Source organism: Poecilia reticulata, chromosome 18 (assembly GCF_904066995.2).
Source record: "Poecilia reticulata chromosome 18, P_reticulata-male-v2, whole genome shotgun sequence".
Lineage (NCBI taxonomy): Eukaryota > Metazoa > Chordata > Actinopteri > Cyprinodontiformes > Poeciliidae > Poecilia > Poecilia reticulata.
In genome coordinates this window covers 25,893,221-25,912,884 of record NC_088847.1, presented here as the reverse complement: position 1 = coordinate 25,912,884, position 19,664 = coordinate 25,893,221, and the positions used below count along the sequence as shown (strand labels likewise).

At 40.9% G+C, this 19,664-nt stretch overlaps 1 long non-coding RNA gene across 1 annotated transcript; it reads left to right on the top strand.

The window, feature by feature from the left end:
* The first annotated feature begins 18,727 nt into the window (after positions 1-18,727).
* On the top strand, positions 18,728-19,658 carry LOC145548790 (uncharacterized). The gene is made up of 3 exons (XR_014084784.1): positions 18,728-19,176; positions 19,347-19,382; positions 19,505-19,658. It is a non-coding gene; the product is annotated as an uncharacterized LOC145548790 (long non-coding RNA).
* Positions 19,659-19,664: the final 6 nt, after the last annotated feature.

Sequence of the window (19,664 nt, the reverse complement as noted above, 5' to 3'; positions counted from 1 at the left end):
CCACTGTCAGTGGGTACACAGCTGATTCAGGATCCTGATCGTATTTGTGGAACTAAAATTCACAGATTTCCAAAATCTGAAACGGAAAGCCTTGCTTGGATCAAAGCTTGTGCACGACAGCCGACTGTCGTAGGATCAGTAAGAACAAAGTTCTGCTGCGTAAGTATTATTGCTTTGCTTTCTTTGTGTTTAGTGAATGAAAAAAATAAAGTCAATAATAAACACATCCATTATGAAAACCTTTTAGCCAAGTACAGCATACTGGCTGTACCGATACAACTTCTACACCTGAAGCCTGTCTGTGCAGCCTTACGTTAGCTGAACAGATCAATATGCAATGTGTACCGTATCTGACATACATTAAAGATTTTATTTCACCTGAAAAGGTTTTTTTCTAAACTGAATCGTGTTAGCCACGCTAACTTTTACTAAACTGTAATCGTGTTAGCCACGCTAACTTTACTAACTGTAATCGTGTTAGCCACGCTAGCACAGAGTACCGTGTATAAGTCCTAGCACATTCGAACCCTAAAAACCATGAATGCCATTCTCACCAGCCTTGCAGAACAACAGGTATAGTGATCTTGTCCACAGCTATATTTATGCTGAGGGTGTGAGGATGTGCTGTTTTCCCATCAACTGGTAGCATTTAGCTGCGACAATCTTGGAGGCATCGCGTGGCTCAAACACCTTGATGTCGTCCAAAAAAGATGACATGAACTTGTTGGTTCCCTTGTCGTGGCTGAATTTGTGAAAATCCGGCAGAAATGCTAAACTAATCGACTCAGAAATACTCTGTAGAGAGTCAGTCGAAGTGAAAGACACCATGTTACATAGAAACATAAGCTCTGCGAGGCTTTGTTCTGAGACATGCAGCCACGTGGATTTTAGAGGCGATTCTGGCGGAGCTTGGTAAGTCCACTGATTTACAAATGTTTGGTGGTCATGAGAACTTGAATACTGTACAGAGAATGCAATAAAAACTAAAAAGTAATAAGCTTTTTCTAATGATTCTTCCACAGCAAATAAAATACCCTGATTATAAAGTTTCCCTCATAAATCTGACCTTTTGATGTTTTTAATGGTTTGCATGAAACAAAGAGAGCATGTGAAAACAGCCTAATATAAGTTTATTCACCATCTCACACAGGTTGAGTCCTATTCCTATGTTAGATTTTATTCATTAGATATTGATTATTCCCTTAACGTAAACTGGTTGACTTGGTGATCCTCAGTTTCCATCACCAAATAAAGAGACACTGATAAATATGAATTATTGCTCATTCAGGCCCCTCAGAGCCTGGGCCCTTCGGGAGAGCAAAGATCTAGCTCCGGCCTGAAGGAGGAGGAAATAAATAAAACCCGACCGTCTCGATCTCTAACGGTCTTTAACTCTTCAACAGGCATTACTGAGACGATCCTGGTATCTCTGCACGATGATCTAGTCTGTTGTACTGAGAACCAGCGCAAACTGGGACCATAACAATGATCATCATCATTATGTGAACACGAGTCTCCGTGGATAGCATGACTTAACTATCGCCGTATCTCAGATCTAAATAACTCTGGATCCTAAGTTTCCTCCAGAAACTCGCCTGTAGAGACAGATGAGACGAAGATGATGATGAAGGTCAGGGCCGAAAACAGTGAAGTAGCTGCTGGAGAATCCATTTCCGGGTTTCCATCCACCGCCAGTTCATGTATTTCTCTTATCGCGACTCCAGAAGATTCACTTTAAACATTAAACCTTATTATATTTTCACTTTGTCGATCCACTATCAATAAAACACCAAACATTCAGAAACACCGATAATCCACGAGCTGCGACACAAACAAGGAAGTAGGAGGAGCTGAAGGACGATGAGAACAGTTCATCTGACTGAACTGAGTCTCTCGGATCAATGATCCGATCACCGGATCTCAGTTCATTCCTTCAGAACAGCGCCTCCTGCAGTACAGTTGGGTCTGTTCATGCTGTGACATGTTGCCACTCCACAGCGTGTCGCTCTCCGTTCCTTCAAGCTACCAGCTCACACACACATCAAACACACACATCCTTGTCTCCAATATCTTAACAGACTTTGGAACAGAAAATAATGAGACTCCGAGAAAGAAGAAGAAAATAAATGAAGTCTAAAAGTTATGGTTTCATGGGTTTTTATCAATTTCCTTTTGTTATTTGGCACTTGGATCCTTTCTTGTTTTCATTTCAGAGCAATAATCATATTTAATAACAAGATATTTAGTCACATCCCATATTCCTGTTTATCTGACAGGCTGAAAATGCATTTCACTGTTAAAATATACATTTTGCATCAGTATTTACTTTGCATTAAACGGTATTTTATGTATTTTCTAGACATGTAACATTTATAGCCCAATCAAGTAACTATGTTACCTCAGTTCTCATAAAATATACTTAAAAGAATTTGACTGTAATTTAACTCCTTGAAATTGGGCCTCTGTCTCTTTAAAAACTCCTGCTCTTTCTGAAACTCCGCCTTCAGGAAGTCTTCACAAAATGGCTCCTCTATAACTAACAGTTTTACCACCGTGCTCTGAGAAGTTGCTCCCATAATGATCTCAGCAGTTCCACCAGGTGCTTGCTAATTGTTGCTGGCTAGTCTGAAGGAGCTGAACAGGGGAGTGAGGCAGAAACGTGGAAACTGTAGCTCTGAGCAGATGAAAGTAGATCCCTTCAGGAGTTTTCCTCAGGCTGACATCAACTCACCTGGAGGAGGAAGAACATCCAGGTTGGTGATGAAGACTGTCTCAGTTCTACTGTTGTCTGAACGACTCGACATTCATAAGCTCCTCTGTCGTCAGTCGTCACGTTCCTCAGAACCAAAGCCACGTTTCCATCCTTCATCTGTCGGTCCTGCAGATCCACTCGGTCTTTAAAAGATGGATGCTGGTTTTCTGTGTTAATCTTCCTATTCCTGTACAGAAGAACATATTCTGACCCCAGATCAGGTTTGATCCACTCAAGACTAGAACAGGTTATTATCAGGAGATCTGCAGGTAGAGATGGGTTCTGTCCAGGTTGAGCTGTGATGTTGTCTGATCTGTAGGAGAGGAAAAGGAGCAGAGGTTAAAGGTCATTTAATCAGCTGTACTGATTACCAAAGAATCCTACAGAGGAGAATAAGTTTCTGTCTTTAACATCAGAACAGTGATGCTACAAAGTAACAGTAAGGTATTCATTCATCCATAGTGCAGAAAGGACTACAAATCCCAGAATGCTTTGTGAGTGATACCTGACAGGATCAGAAGAAGCTACTGAGTTATTTTACTGTTGCAGATAAACAGGTTTTTACATGAAGATACTGAAGCAGAACTACACTGTTGAACAAACAAAATATGAAAATGATAAAAACAAAAGCAGTAAAAACATTAGAAATAATCAAAAAGGATTATTATCAACAGGAAGTTTAAACAGTTACTGCAGAACCTGATTGATAACCTGCAACAACAACTTCATTGTTCAAAATAGATATTTAAAATAAAATAGGTTTTGTGTCATCAGAATGAAAAGTTTGATACAATATTTATGTGAGAAAGATAAATGGATTTGTCATATTTCCATCATAAAGGTTCACTCGAGATTCTTTTTCTAATGCAAAAGAACCACATTGGTGACATCTATAGGTGTCACATAATGGACCTTACCACAGGGACCCCGTCTCATTGGCTAATGCCCATTTCACGTCACAGCGCAGCTACCACGTGCTTGACCGTCTTACAAACAAGCTACAGTAGTAAATACATGCTAATGTACATTGTGGACTAGCAGACCGGCAGAAAGTTTTTGTGTCAGGACTCGAAAAAAAAGGTTCTCCACCATTAGTGGGGTATCTGTACAGGCGATGTCAGGTATCCTGATCGTATTTGTGGAACTAAAATTCGCAGATTCCAAAATCTAGAACGGAAAGCCTTGCTTGGATCAAAGCTTGTGCACGACCACATTTGCAGCTCAACCGTCGTAGGATCAATAAGAACAAAGTGTCTGCTGGCGTAAGTATTATTGCTTTGCTTTCTTTGTGTTTAGTGAATGAAAAAATAAAGTCAATAATAAACACATCCATTATGAAAACCTTTTAGCCAAGTACAGCATAATGGCAGTACCGATACAACTTCTACATCCTGAAGCCTGTCTGTTACAGCCTTACGTTAGCTGAACAGATCAATATGCAATGTGTACCGTATCTGACATACATCAAGATTTTATTTAACCTGAAAAGGCTTTTTACAAAACTGTAATCGTGTTAGCCACGCTAACTTTTACTAAACTGTAATCGTGTTAGCCACGCTAACTTTTACTAAACTGTAATCGTGTTAGCCACTCTAGCACAGAGTACCGTGTATAAGTCCTAGGCACATTCGAACCCTAAAAACCATGAATGCCATTCTCACCCAGCCTTGCAAGAACAACAGGTATCAGTGATCTTGTCCACAGCTATATTATGCTGAGGGTCTTAGGATCTGCTGTTTTCCTCATCAACCGGTAGCATTTAGCTGCAACAATCTTGGAGGCATCGCGTGGCTCAAACACCTTGATGTCGTCCAAAAAGATGACATGAACTTGTTGGTTCCCTTGTCGTGGCTGATATTTTGTGAAAATCCGGCAGAAATGCTAAACTAATCGACTCAGAAATACTCTGTAGAGAGTCAGTCGAAGTGAAAGACACCATGTTTACATAGAAACTATAAGCTCTGCGAGGCTTGTTTCTGAGACATGCAGCCACGTGGACTTTAGAGGGCGATTCTGGGCGGAGCTTGGTAAGGTCCACTGATTTACATAATGTTTGGTGGTCATGAGAACTTGAATACTGTACAGAGAATGGCAATAAAACAACTAAAAAAGTAATAAGCTTTTTCTAATGATTCTTCCACAGCAAATAAAATTACACTGATTATAAAGTTTCCTCTATAAAATCTGACCTTTTGATGTTTTTAATGGTTTGCATGAAACAAAGAGAGCATGTTAAAACAGCCTAATATAAGTTTTATTCACACATCTCACACAGGTTGAGTCCTATTTCTATGTTAGATTTTATTCATTAGATATTGATTATTCCCTTTAATGTAAACTGGTTGACTTGGTGATCCTCAGTTTCCATCACCAAATAAAGAGACAGTGATAAATATTGAATTATTGCTCATTTCAGGGCCCCTCAGAGCCTGGCCCTTCGGGAGAGCAAAGATCTAGCTCCGGCCCTGAAGGAGGAGGAAACATAGAAACCCGACCGTCTCGATCTCTAACGGTCTTTAACTCTTCAACAGGCATTACTGAGACGATCCTGGTATCTCTGCACGATGATCTAGTCTGTTGTACTGAGAACCAGCGCAAACTGGGACCATAACAATGATCATCATCATTATGTGAACACGAGTCTCCGTGGATAGCATGACTTTAACTATCGCGGTATCTCAGATCAAAATAACTCTGGATCCTAAGTTTTCCTCCAGAAACTCGCCTGTAGAGACAGATGAGACGAAGATGATGATGAAGGTCAGGGCCGAAAACAGTGAAGTAGCTGCTGGAGAATCCATTTCCGTGTTTCCATCCACCGCCACAGTTTCATGTATTTCTCTTATCGCGACTCCAGAAGATTCACTTTAAACAATAAACCTTATTATATTTTCACTTTGTCGGGCCACTAATCAATAAACACCAAACATCCAGAAACACCGATAATCCACGAGCTGCGATAGAAACAAGGAAGTAGGAGGAGCTGAAGGACGATGAGAACAGTTCATCTGACTGAACTGAGTCTCTCGGATCAGTGATCCGTTCACAGGATCTCAGTTCATTCCTTCAGAACAGCGCCTCCTGCAGTACAGTTTGGGTCTGTTCATGCTGTGACATGTTGCCACTCCACAGCGTGTCGCTCTCCGTTTCCTTCAAGCTACCAGCTCACACACACACACACACACACACACACACATCCTGGTCTCCAGTATCTTAACAGACTTTGGAACAGAAAATAATGAGACTCCGAGAAAAGAAGAAGAAAATAAATAAAGTCCAAAAGTTTATGGTTTTCATGGGTTTTTATCAATTTCCATTTTGTTTATTTGGCACTTGGATCATTTCTTGTTTTCATTTCAGTCCAATAATCATATTTAATAACCAGACATTTAGTCACATCCCATATTCCTGTTTATCTGACAGGCTGAAAATGCATTTCACTGTTAAAATATACCTTTAGCATCAGTATTTACTTTGCATTAAATGATAGTTTTATGTATTTTCTAGACATGTAGTATCATTTTATAACCCAATCAAGTATCTATGTTACCTTCAGTTCTCATAAAATTTAACTTAAAATAAGTTTCACTTTGTAATTTAACTCCTTGAAAATGGTTCTCTGTCTCTTTAAAAACTCCTGCTCTTTCTGAAACTCCACCTTCAGGAAGTCATCACAACATAGCTCCTCTATTAACTAACAGTTTTACCAACGTTGCTCTGAGAAGTTGCTCCCATAATGAGCTCAGCAGTTCCACCAGGTGTTTGGTAATTGTTGCTGGCTAGTCTGAAGGAGCTGAACAGGGGAGTGAGGCAAAAACGTGGAAACTGTAGCTCTGAGCAGATGAAAGTAGATCCCTTCAGGAGTTTTCCTCAGGCTGACATCAACTCACCTGGAGGAGGAAGAACATCCAGGTTGATGATGAAGACTGTCTCAGTTCTACTGTTTGAAAGTTGATCTGCTGAGGTTCTGGATCCATCATCCTGCAGGTCAGACTGGACTCACTGGTCATCTGGTTGGTTCTGATCCGATAAAGGCTGCTGAGCTTCAGCTGGATCTACGGGAGGCGAATTTGGCTTTGGACTCCAACATGAAATTTTTTACGGTTAAAATAAACAAAAATACCTAAAGCTAACAAAACAACCACCAATAAAACAACCGACACACCAACCACCAGACCAACCCGACCTGATCCGTCTCCGTTTCCTCCATCAGAATCACCTGCAGAACAGAACCAGGTGTTAGTTTGATGTTCAGGTAGAAAATGACTGAAGATCATCATCTGATCTCAGACCAGCTGATTTATAGACTCTCAACTAAAACATCTCTAGAAAACATCTGAACAGAAAAGATGAGGAAACTCTGAGTTTGAGGAAAATCCTGGATTTCCTGATCAAAAAGGAAAAGTCTGGCTCTGACTGTATCGCCATGGCAACACAATCCTTGCATAACCTGCTGCTAGCAGCTTTTCTATCCGCCAACCTGCTGCTGTTCTACCAGATTTTATATTCCTGAACTCTGATCATAGCAGAAAAAATGAAGCTGGACGAGAAGTTTATGACCAACAATGTTCATCATTTGAAAATGTTTGTTTTGCCTCACTCCCCTGTTCAGTTTGGAGCTCCAACTCACACCACCACGAAGATGGTAGACAAGATGGCGCCGGTGTGTGTGGCTGCTCGTCTGTCGTTCTCACATTTGCTTATGTTTGTGTTGTTTCTGACCTGTATCGTCTGCGGAACTGAGTCTCTACTGATGTACGGTCGTAGCACACTTCTGGACCTCCAATCTTTGGTCCAGGATGTGGAGTTTTTCGAAACTGTTGGCCAACACTCCTTGCCCCCGCTTCTGTCGGGGATTCCGAGCCACCTGTTCCGGATTCCTGCGCTGCTTTCACGACGGAGACGTCGTCGTCGTCGCGGTAGACGAGGCGGCCAGCTGGTAAAGCTGAAGTTTTATCTGACGCACTGTTCTGCTTTTACCCGATCATCGGATGGATCGTTTCTGGGCTCTCGGGTGCCTCGGCGTTTCTTGGATCCTGTTGATGTCTGTTTGGTGCCAGTGGTCGGCGTTCAAGCCCCTCTCCAACGCCGTCCCTGCCCTTCCCGGATCAACATACGCCAACGGTGTCTCCAAAACCTGAGACCGCTGTGCCGGGTTTCCAGACCTGTCGAAGCCCAGGATCCAGCTCCTGTCAGGATCGGCCTGGTAAACGCCAGGTCGCTTGTGAATAAAATTTTTATTCTTCGAGACTTTTTAGTCGCCAAAACCTGGATTTTATGTTTGTGACTGAGACGTGGCTGAGTGTTGGTGAGTCCAGTGCTCTATCTGAGCTTTTACCAACGGATTGTTCTTATTTTAATTCACCACGGACTTCGAGGAGAGGGGGAGGCACAGCGACTGTTTACAAACAGGACTATAATTGTAAGCAGTGTTTTCTGCAGACATCATTCCCCAGCTTTGAGTTTACGTCATTTGAAATGAGACACGTAAACCCAGTTTCTGTGCTGTCGTTTACCGCCCCCCAAATATAATAAGAATTTTATAAGCGACTTCTCTGACTTTTTATCTGGGATTTTAACTAACTATGAACGTGTTCTTATTGTTGGAGACTTCAATATACATGTGTGCTGTCCTGATAAGCCTCTGGTAAAGGACTTTTTAAGTCTTCTGGACTCTTTTAACCTGGTACAGGCCGTATCCGGCTCTACACATGAGCACGGTCACACACTGGACCTGGTTATTTCCTGCAGTCTGCCTGTGACTAACCTGGAAACCTGTGACTCTGTGTTCTCGGATCACCTGCCTGTTTTATTCACTGTTACTTTGACACCAACTGCAGTTAAAACTCGCGCTGCTGTTCGGCGCTGTCGGATTATTAACCCTTCCACTGCCACTCAATTCTCCACCGCTTTTCTTCAGCTCTGTGGCTCATCTAACTTCCTCAGATCTGATACAGAAGAGCTCTGGTCCTGGTTCTGTTCTTCCTGTCAAACCATTCTGGACTCGGTTGCTCCATTAAAAACCAGGCAGCCAAGGATTAAACCTGAGCCTTGGTTTAATGACAGAACTCGTGCTGCAAGGCAGGAATGTCGTCGTGTTGAACGCAGATGGAAAAAGGATAAACTGCAGGTTACCCTTCAGATTTTAAAAGACTGTTGGCGTCTCTACCAGAGCACGGTTAAAGAGGCTAAAAGGGAATATTTGGCAAATATAATTTCCTCAAACAGCCATAACTCACGTGTTTTATTTCACACCATTGACTCTGTCCTTAATATTCCACAGAATGCCTGTTTGGAAGCTTCTCCTGACATGTGTGCTAAGTTTCTGCATTTCTTTATTGAAAAGGTTGGTAGTACCAGGGCTCTTATCACAGCTCCTGACTCCGACCCCTCTGTTTCGGTACATTGCTCTGCTGCCTTCAATCAGTTTGAGCCTGTGACTGTCTCACTTTTAGAGGACGTGGTTGGCCGCATTAAGCCATCAGGTTCCCCACGTGATCCTGTCCCTCCACAATTTTTTAAAGATATTTTATCTAGCATAGGGCAGCCTGTTCTTGCAATTATAAATAGCAGTCTGTCCTCAGGTGTGGTGCCCTCTAGTTTTAAACATGCAGTAGTGCAGCCACTGCTTAAAAAACCTGGCCTTGATCCTACTGTTCTGGCTAATTATCGGCCTATTTCGAAGCTGCCTTTTCTTTCCAAGGTTTTAGAAAAAATTGTGTACTGTCAGCTGAAACAGTTTTTAGATGACAATGGCATTCTGGAGGTTTTCCAGTCAGGTTTTAAAACTCTTCATAGCACAGAATCTGCTTTAATAAGAGTTTTTAATGACATCCTTCTTGCATGTGATTCTGGTAACCATGTTGTTCTGATTTTACTTGATTTAACTGCTGCCTTTGATACTGTAGACCACAATATTTTAATATCGCGATTACACCACATTGTTGGTATTGATGGCACTGTTCTTAAATGGTTCCAGTCTTACCTAGAGGAGAGAACATTTTCAGTGAAAATTAGTGACTCTGAATCATCTGCTGTTTCAATGACTTATGGTGTCCCGCAGGGCTCAATTCTGGGCCCACTGCTTTTCTCACTTTATTTACTGCCTCTGGGTTCTATCCTTAGGAAACATGGGATTTCTTTTCATTGTTATGCTGATGATTGTCAGATTTATTTGCCCATGAAGCAGAAGGATGTCCACTCTATCAAACATCTCCTGGCATGTCTTGGTGATATTAAATCTTGGTTGGCCTTGAACTTTTTAAATTGTAATGAAAACAAAACAGAGGTGATTGTGTTTGGACCCAGTGGCTCCTCTGAGTCCTCCTCTGTTGACCTTGGACCTTTGGAGGTATATTTTAAACATGTTATTACGGACCTTGGTTTTAAGGTGGACAGTGATTTTAAATTGGACAGCCAAATCAGAGCCGTGGTTAAGTCCAGCTTTTATCATTTAAGGCGATTGGCATCAGTGAAATCTTTTCTTTCCAGGCAACATTTTGAAACAGTGATCCACGCTTTTATCTCGACTCGACTGGATTACTGTAACGCACTTTATCTGGGAGTCAGTCAGTCGCTGCTCTCACGTCTGCAGCTGGTTCAGATGCAGCTGCAAGACTTTTGACAGGAACTCGGAAGAGGGAGCATGTGACCCCTGACCTGGCTTCACTTCACTGGCTGCCTGTATATTGTAGGATTCATTTTAATATTCTTTTGTTTGTTTTTAAATCACTGCATAATCTTGCCCCGGCTTACCTCTCTGAGCTTCTTCACCCCTACGTACCTTATCGGTCTCTCAGGTCAGCAGATCAGCTGCTCTTGGAGGTACCAAGATCCAGGAGGAAGCTCAGAGGGGACAGGGCTTCTCTGTCATTGGTCCTAAGTTATGGAACGACTTGCCTTTGCAGGTCAGAGAGGCCCCTTCACTGTCCACTTTTAAAGTTCGTCTTAAAACCCATTTATTTTACTTGGCTTTTAACTCCTGCGGGATCTAGTTTTAGAGTGTATGTTTTTGTTTTTAAACTGTAAGAGTTTTTATTTTTATTTTTTTTATTATGCTGTGTTTTAATGTACAGCACTTTGTATCAGCTGTGGTTGTTTTAAAGTGCTTTATAAATAAAGTTGGTATGGTATGGTATGGTATGGTATGGTTTTGTTTTTTTCTTCTAAAATAAAATAAAAATCTAGATTGGGCGGCTATTATCTTGTTTAAAAATCAATAGCCATTAAAGGGCATTTAGTAATAAATTGGATATATAACAATGGATTAAATTAATGTTAAACTCTAACAACAACTTTCAGGGTCGTCACAGAAAGGTCATATGACGTCACTATGACAAGTTGTTCTCCACATTAATGCTCCTAGTAAAAGGGAGAGCTCCCCCTGCTGGACAGACTGGTGAACACCAGGTCCTCCCAGCTGAAGTTCCTCATACAATAATGTTCAGAGATAATTAACAGACATTATTTTACTGATGAAAATCATCATAGAACAAAATCAGGACAGAAAATCAACGATCATAACTTCTGCTTCTGTTCACTGATTGACCTGATAGAAAATCTCCTGGAAGAAATTCAGCTGAAAGCTCTGGCCGTAAACATTTTTACTCACCTGGAGGAGTTTTTACATCCAGGTTGATGATGACGATGGTCTTCCTTTTGCTGTTTGGTTCTGTCTGAACGACTCGACATTCATAAGCTCCTCTGTCGTCAGGCGTCACGTTCCTCAGAACCAAAGACACGTTTCCATCCTTCATCTGTCGGTCCACCAGATCCACTCGGTCTTTAAAAGATGGATGCTGGTTTTCTAGATCAAGCTGATCGTCTCTGTACCGAAGAACATATTCTGACTCCAGATCAGGTCTGATCCACTCTAAGACTAGAACAGGTTTATTATCAGGAGATCTGCAGGGTAGAGATGGGTTCTGTCCAGGTTCAGCTGTGATGTTTGTCTGATCTGTAGGAGAGGAAAAGGAGCAGAGAGGTTAAAGGTCATTTAATCAGCTGTACTGATTACCAAAGAAACCTACAGAGGAGAATAAGTTTCTGTCTTTAACATCAGAACAGTGATGCTACAAAGTAACAGTAAGGTATTCATCCATCCATAGAGCAGAAAGGACTACAAATCCCAGAATGCTTTGTGAGTGATGCCTGACAGAGGATCAGGAAGAAGCTACTGAGTTATTTTACTGTTGCAGATAAAGCAGGTTTTTACATGAAGATACTGAAGCAGAACTAGACTGTTGAACAAATTATGAAAATGATAAAAACAAAAGCAGTAAAAACATTAGAAATAATCAAAAAGGTTTTATTATCAACAAGAAGTTTAAACAGTTACTGCAGAACCTGATTGATAACCTGTAAAAACAACTTCATTGTTCAAAATAGATATTTTAAAATAAAATAGGTTTTGTGTCATCAGAATGAAAAGTTTGATACAATATTTATGTGAGAAAATAAATGGATTTGTCATATTTCCATCATAAAGGTTCACTCGAGATTCTTTTTCTAATGCAAAAGAACCACAATGGTGACATCTATAGGTGTCACATAATGGACCTAACCACAGGGACCCCGTCTCATTGGCTAATGCCCATTTCACGTCACAGCGCAGCTACCACGTGCTTGACCGTCTTACAAACAAGCTACAGTAGTAAATACATGCTAATGTACATTGTGGACTAGCAGACCGACAGAAAGTTTTTGCGTCAGGACTCGAAAAAAAATGGTTCTCCACCGTCAGTGGGGTACCTGTACAGCTGATGTCAGGTATCCTGATCGTATTTGTGGAACTAAAATTCACAGATTTCCAAAATCTGAAACGGAAAGCCTTGCTTGGATCAAAGCTTGTGCACGACCGCATTTGCAGCTCGACTGTCGTAGGATCAATAAGAACAAAGTGTCTGCTGGCGTAAGTATTATTGCTTTGCTTTCTTTGTGTTTAGTGAATGAAACAATAAAGTCAATAATAAACACATCCATTAAGAAAACCTTTTAGCCAAGTACAGCATAATGGCAGTACCGATACAACTTCTACACCCTGAAGCCTGTCTGTTACAGCCTTACGTTAGCTGAACAGATCAATATGCAATGTGTACCGTATCTGACATACATTAAAGATTTTATTTCACCTGAAAAGGCTTTTTTTCTAAACTGTAATCGTGTTAGCCACGCTAACTTTTACTAAACTGTAATCGTGTTAGCCACGCTAACTTTTACAAAACTGTAATCGTGTTAGCCACGCTATCACCGAGTACCGTGTATAAGTCCTAGGCACATTTGAACCCTCAAAGCCATGAATGTCCGACTTACCCAGCCTTGCAAGAACAACAGGTATCAGTGATCTTGTCCACAGCTATATTTATGCTGAGGGTCTGATGATCTGCTGTTTTCCTCATCAACTGGTAGCATTTAGCTGCGACAATCTTGGAGGCATCGCGTGGCTCAAACATCTTGATGTCGTCCAAAAAAGATGACATGAACTTGTTGGTTCCATTGTCGTGGCTGATATTTTGTGAAAATCTGGCAGAAATGCTGAACTAATCGACTCAGAAATACTCTGCAGAGTCAGTCGAAATGAAAGACGGCATGTTTACATAGAAACTATAAGCTCTGCGAGGCTTTGTTTCTGAGACATGCAGCCACGTGGGACTTTAGAGGGCGTTTCTGGGCGGAGCTTGGTAAGGTCCACTGATTTACATAATGTTTGGTGGTCATGAGAACTTGAATACTGTACAGAGAATGGCAATAAAACAACTAAAAAAGTAATAAGCTTTTTCTAATGATTCTTCCACAGCAAATAAAATTACACTGATTATAAAGTTTCCTCTATAAAATCTGACCTTTTTGATGTTTTAATGGTTTGCATGAAACAAAGAGAGCATGTGAAAACAGCCTAATATAAGTTTTATTCACACATCTCACACAGGTTGAGTCCTATTTCTATGTTAGATTTTATTCATTAGATATTGATTATTCCCTTTAATGTAAACTGGTTGACTTGGTGATCCTCAGTTTTCATCACCAAATAAAGAGACACTGATAAATATTGAATAATTGCTCATTTCAGGGCCCCTCAGAGCCTGGGCCCTTCGGGAGAGCAAAGATCTAGCTCCGGCCCTGAAGGAGGAGGAAACATAGAAACCCGACCGTCTCGATCTCTAACGGTCTTTAACTCTTCAACAGGCATTACTGAGACGATCCTGGTATCTCTGCACGATGATCTAGTCTGTTGTACTGAGAACCAGCGCAAACTGGGACCATAACAATGATCATCATCATTATGTGAACACGAGTCTCCGTGGATAGCATGACTTTAACTATCGCGGTATCTCAGATCAAAATAACTCTGGATCCTAAGTTTTCCTCCAGAAACTCGCCTGTAGAGACAGATGAGACGAAGATGATGATGAAGGTCAGGGCCGAAAAGAAGTGAAGTAGCTGCTGGAGAATCCATTTCCGTGTTTCCATCCACCGCCACAGTTTCATGTATTTCTCTTATCGCGACTCCAGAAGATTCACTTTAAACATTAAACCTTATTATATTTTCACTTTGTCGAGCCACTAATCAATAAAACACCAAACATCCAGAAACACCGATAATCCACGAGCTGCGACACAAACACGGAAGAAGGAGGAGCTGAAGGACGATGAGAACAGTTCATCTGACTGAACTGAGTCTCTCGGATCAGTGATCCGTTCACCGGATCTCAGTTCATTCCTTCAGAACAGCGCCTCCTGCAGTACAGTTTCCTGTCACAGACTCCTGTCACAGTCTGTTCATGCTGTGACATGTTGCCACTCCACAGGGTGTCGCTGTCAGTTTCCTTCAAGCTACCAGCTCACACACATCACACACACATCCTGGTCTCCAGCATCTTAACAGACTTTGGAATAGAAAATAATGAGACTCAGGGGAAAGAAGAAGAAAATAAATAAAGTCCAAAAGTTTATGGTTTTCATGGGTTTTTATCAATTTCCATTTTGTTTATTTGGCACTTGGATCATTTCTTGTTTTCATTTCAGTCCAATAATCATATTTAACAACCAGACATTTAGTCACATCCCATATTCCTGCTTATCTGACAGACTGAAAATGCATTTCACTGTTAAAATATACCTTTAGCATCAGTATTTACTTTGCATTAAATGATAGTTTTATTTATTTTCTAGACATGTAGTAACATTTTATAGCCCAATCAAGTAACTATGTTACCTTCAGTTCTCATAAAATATAACTTAAAATGAGTTTCACTTTGTAATTTAACTCCTTGAAATCGGGTCTCTGTCTCTTTAAAAACTCCTGCTCTTTCTGAAACTCCGCCTTCAGGAAGTCGTCACAACATGGCTCCTCCAAATGATGCAGTTTGCAGTGCAGCATTAATTTGCTTTGCATTAAGCCTACATGCTTGTCTGACGAATTAGACAATGCAAATGTCCTGATTCTCCTGATTTGTGCAGTTCGTTATGCAACTCACTGACGTTCTGTTCTGTGACCCTTTGGAGCAACATGAACAGATCATCGCCAACAGGGCCGCTGCCAGGAATCTTGGGCCCCCTGACAAAACATTTGTTTGGCCCCCCTGTGCAGTTGCTGTTACAATTTTTTGAGTCTATTTGACCCATAAAAGGCATCATAATTTTAAAGGCTTCATCTGCCTTGCTTTCTTTGGTCCAATACTGATAACTAGTAAAATATTTACTGCTCATGAATTTTTTTGGGAATTTTTTTGGGAATTTTTTTCCTTTGCGTTCCCTCGCAAAAGCTTTTTGCGTTCGCTCGCAATAATCTGCTGATCCATTCATGTGGCAGAATTGATACTGTAAGCCTTTCTTACGGTGGGCGCCCTACTTTCTGCTTTAATACAAGATTATGTAAGGTTGTTAATATCTTGTTGTGAAATATCAGACCTTGTATATCTTTTTCTTTAGTATAGAAAGGCACAACAAACCTATGATATATGATAAATCTATATGATATGATATAAACAGAAACTTTCTGTAAGGAGGAAAGAAATAAAAATACATCCAAAATATTTGGACTATTTCTGAGTTATTATCGCAGGTAATCAGTCATCTGATTGTGTGTCTGTGTGTTCTGAATGGTTTAAAGAGCTGCTTTCAGTCCGTCTGAGCCTTAACAGACATAAACATGCAGTAAATAAATTGATTTTCAGTTTTCTACACCAAAGCGTTAATAATAATAAACACGTTTTATTATTATAAAACACAGCAAACTACAGTGGGGAGAACAAGTATTTGATACCCTTTGATTTTTCAGGTTTTCCCACTTGCAAAGCTTATAGATGACTAAAATTTTTATCATAGGTACTCTTCAACTGTGAGTGATGGAATCTAAAACAAAAATCCAGAAAAATACAATGTATGATTTTTAAATGATTAATTTCCATTTTATTGTGTGAAATAAGCATTTGATACACCAGAAAAAAGAAACTTAATATATGGTACAGAAACATTTGTTTGCAATTACAGAGATCAGACGTTTCCTGTAGCTCTTGACCAGGTTTGCACACACTGCAGCAGGGATTTTGGCCCACTCCTCCATACAGATCTCCTCCAGAGCCTTCAGGTTTGGGGCTGTCGCTGGGCCACACGGACTTTAAGCTCCCTCCAAAGATTTTCTATTGGATTCAGGTCTGGAGACTGGCTAGGCCACTCCAGGACCTTAAGATGTTTCCTACGGAGCCACTCTTTAGTTGCCCTGGCTGTGTGTTTTGGGTCATTATCATGCTGGAAGACCCGGCCACGACCCATCTTCAGTGCTCTTACTGAGGGAAGGAGGTTGTTGGCCAAAATCTCACGATACATGTCCCCATCCATCCTTCCCACAACATGGTGCAGTCGTCCTGTACCCTTTGCAGAAAAGCATCCCCAAAGCATGATGTTTCCACCGCCATGCTTCACGGTTGGGATGGTGTTCTTGGGGTTGTACTCATCATTCTTCTTCCTCCAAACATGACGAGTGGAGTTTAAACCAAAAATTTCCATTTTTGTCTCATCCGACCACATGACCTTCTCCCATTCCTCCTCTGGATCATTCAGATGGTCATTTGCAAACATCAGACGGGCTTTGACATGCGTTGGCTTGAGGAAGGGCTCCTTGCGTGCACTGCAGGATTTTAATCCTTGACGACGTAGAGTGTTACTAATTGTTTTCTATGAGACTGTGGTCCCAGCTCTATTCAGGTCATTGACCAGGCCTGCTGTGTAGTTCTGGGCTCATTCCTCACCTTCCTCAAGATCAATGATGCTCCACGAGGTGAGATCTTGCATGGCGCCCCAGACCGAGAGAGATTTTCCGTTATTTTGTATTTCTTCCATTTTCTAATAATTGCACCAACTGTTGTTGCCTTCTCACCAAGCTGCTTGCCTATTGTCCTGTAGCCCATCCCAGCCTTGTGCAGGTCTACAATTTTATCCCTGATGTCCTTACAGCTCTCTGGTCTTGGGCATTGTGGAGATGCTGGAGTCTGATTGATTGTGTGTGGAAAGGCGTCTTTTATACAGGTAACGAGTTCAAACAGGTGAAGTTAATACAGGTAATGAGTGGAGAACAGGAGGGCTTCTTAAAGAAGAACCAACATGTCTATGAGAGCCAAAATTCTTACTGGTTGATAGATGATCAAATACTTATTTCACACAATAAATGGAAATTAATTATTTAAAAATCATACATTGTATTTCTCTGGATTTTTCTTTTAGATTCCATCACTCACAGTTGAAGAGTACCTATGATAAAAATTACAGTTATCTACAAGCTTTGCAAGTGGGAAAACCTGAAAAATCAACAGTCTATAAAATACTTGTTCTCCCCACCGTAATGGTGGTAGAGGGCAACACTGGGTTAACTCGGGGAATATCATCTGTCCGCGTATCAATCAACTCCAAACCTCTTTGTTCTGTCACAATTATCGATTTATTAAATTTTGATTATCATGCTCCAAGCGTTGCGAGGACTGACCACCGATCACCCGCTTCCTCAAACACACAGAGCCAGCAGCGAGTCACCTTCCCATTCACACCTGGTGACGTCACATCGACACACCACCAGGTGTCAAAGCCGCTGCTTCATGTCATATCAATAATTATTTAATTCATATGGCTCCTAGAGCCTCAGTGAAAACGTGTTTACTATTATTAACTCTGGTCCATCCATCCATCCATCCATCCATCCATCCATCCATCATCCATCCATCCATCCATTCCATCCAATCATCATCCATCCATCCATCCATCCATCCATATGCCACTCCATCATCCATCCATCCATCCATCCATCCATCATCCATCCATCCATCCATCCATCCATCCAGTCTTCTTCCAGCTCCTCCAGGAACCCAAGGAACCACAAAATGTCTTTGTTATGACAACTTGACATTAACCAATAATCAATTACTGTTTAAACTTTACCTTCAATAACATAAAGCTACCTAATGTTTAAAGTGCAATCAGTAATACTTTTATAACACATTTATATCAGTAATGATTTCCTGGTTAATGTCAAGTTGTCATAAAGACATTTTGATAATGTCAACTTTGTATTAAAAGTGTCATAATTTACCGAATGACGCTTTATGACAACGTCATAAATATTTATGAAGGTTATTCATGTTCATGACATGTTATGACATGTTTATGACAGTTGTCATGACACTCATCACCCCTTCAAATAGTGTTACCATAATCTCACACAGCCTTCTCACCTCTCTTGGAGAAAAACTTGGCTATAACTTAACACTCTTGTCTGTTCTCTCTCCCGCGCTCTATTTTTTTTGAAAACCTGATTTTTTTTTTTCTTAGCAGCAAAACTGCCACAGCTACTATCCCACAGTCTTGTACTGCAGCAGTACAGACTACATCACCGGTGAAAATACCCTCTAAACAAGAACAATTTATATATACATGTATGATATCCTAATTAATGTTCATATATCCACCATGATTGTTTTTTCTGGTACACACATTACCTTCCTGTACATCTCTTTCCATCAGTTCCCACCAGGGGGCGCCACAGCAGATCCTCATTCTCCATCATTAATCCTCCGTCCTCTTTCCCTCCATCTCCTCCTTCTCCTCATCCATTAACTTCTCTGTTTCTTCCTCTGCTCCTCCTCTCCTGCACCTCCATGTTCAACATCCTTTGTCCAGTTGTACTTATGGAGTAAATCATTCATGTTAGATGTTTTCACACATTTAAATTTAGTATTGAATATAAAGTAATATTCTGCTCCTCATGGTTATTGTCATCGTAGCTCCTGAGTGTCAGAGTTGAATCCAGCGTCTCTGCTGCTCTGACCATGTGATGTGGAGGAAGGAGGCGGGTTCAGCTCAGTAAAACCAGCTGAGCTGAAGCTTCAGATCAGTCAGAGCTACGATGAGACCAACATCTCTACCAGCTTCACTCTGTGAGTACAAACACGGTAACATCTGCTGGGTTCTGATGGGTTATTTAGAGTTTGGAGTCAAAGCGTAAAACAAAATATTAGAATTTAAATTTCTAATTATTCCCATTGACTCCCAAGTCAGATTATAAAGAGTTTCAGTTTCTGATCTAAATATTTTAATGTTTCTTTAGTTCTGGCCTCATTGCTCTGCTCTACTGCGGTTAAAGGTTGGTAAATATATCTTGTAAAAAATTAAACATTTTCAAATATGTTGTTTGGAAATATCAGATTTGAATAAATTAAAAATGTATTTTCTCCGCATCTGATCTCATGATCATTTCATCTCCAGTTCTCCCAGTTCGTCTGACTGTGAGTCCCAGCAGATCTCAGTTCTTTAAGGATGAATCAGTGACTCTGATCTGTGAGGATGGAAACGTCTCTGATGGAGGAACTGTGAGGAGAAACACAACCAGAGGAACCAGGACTGAGTGTAAAGGATGGGGGAAACC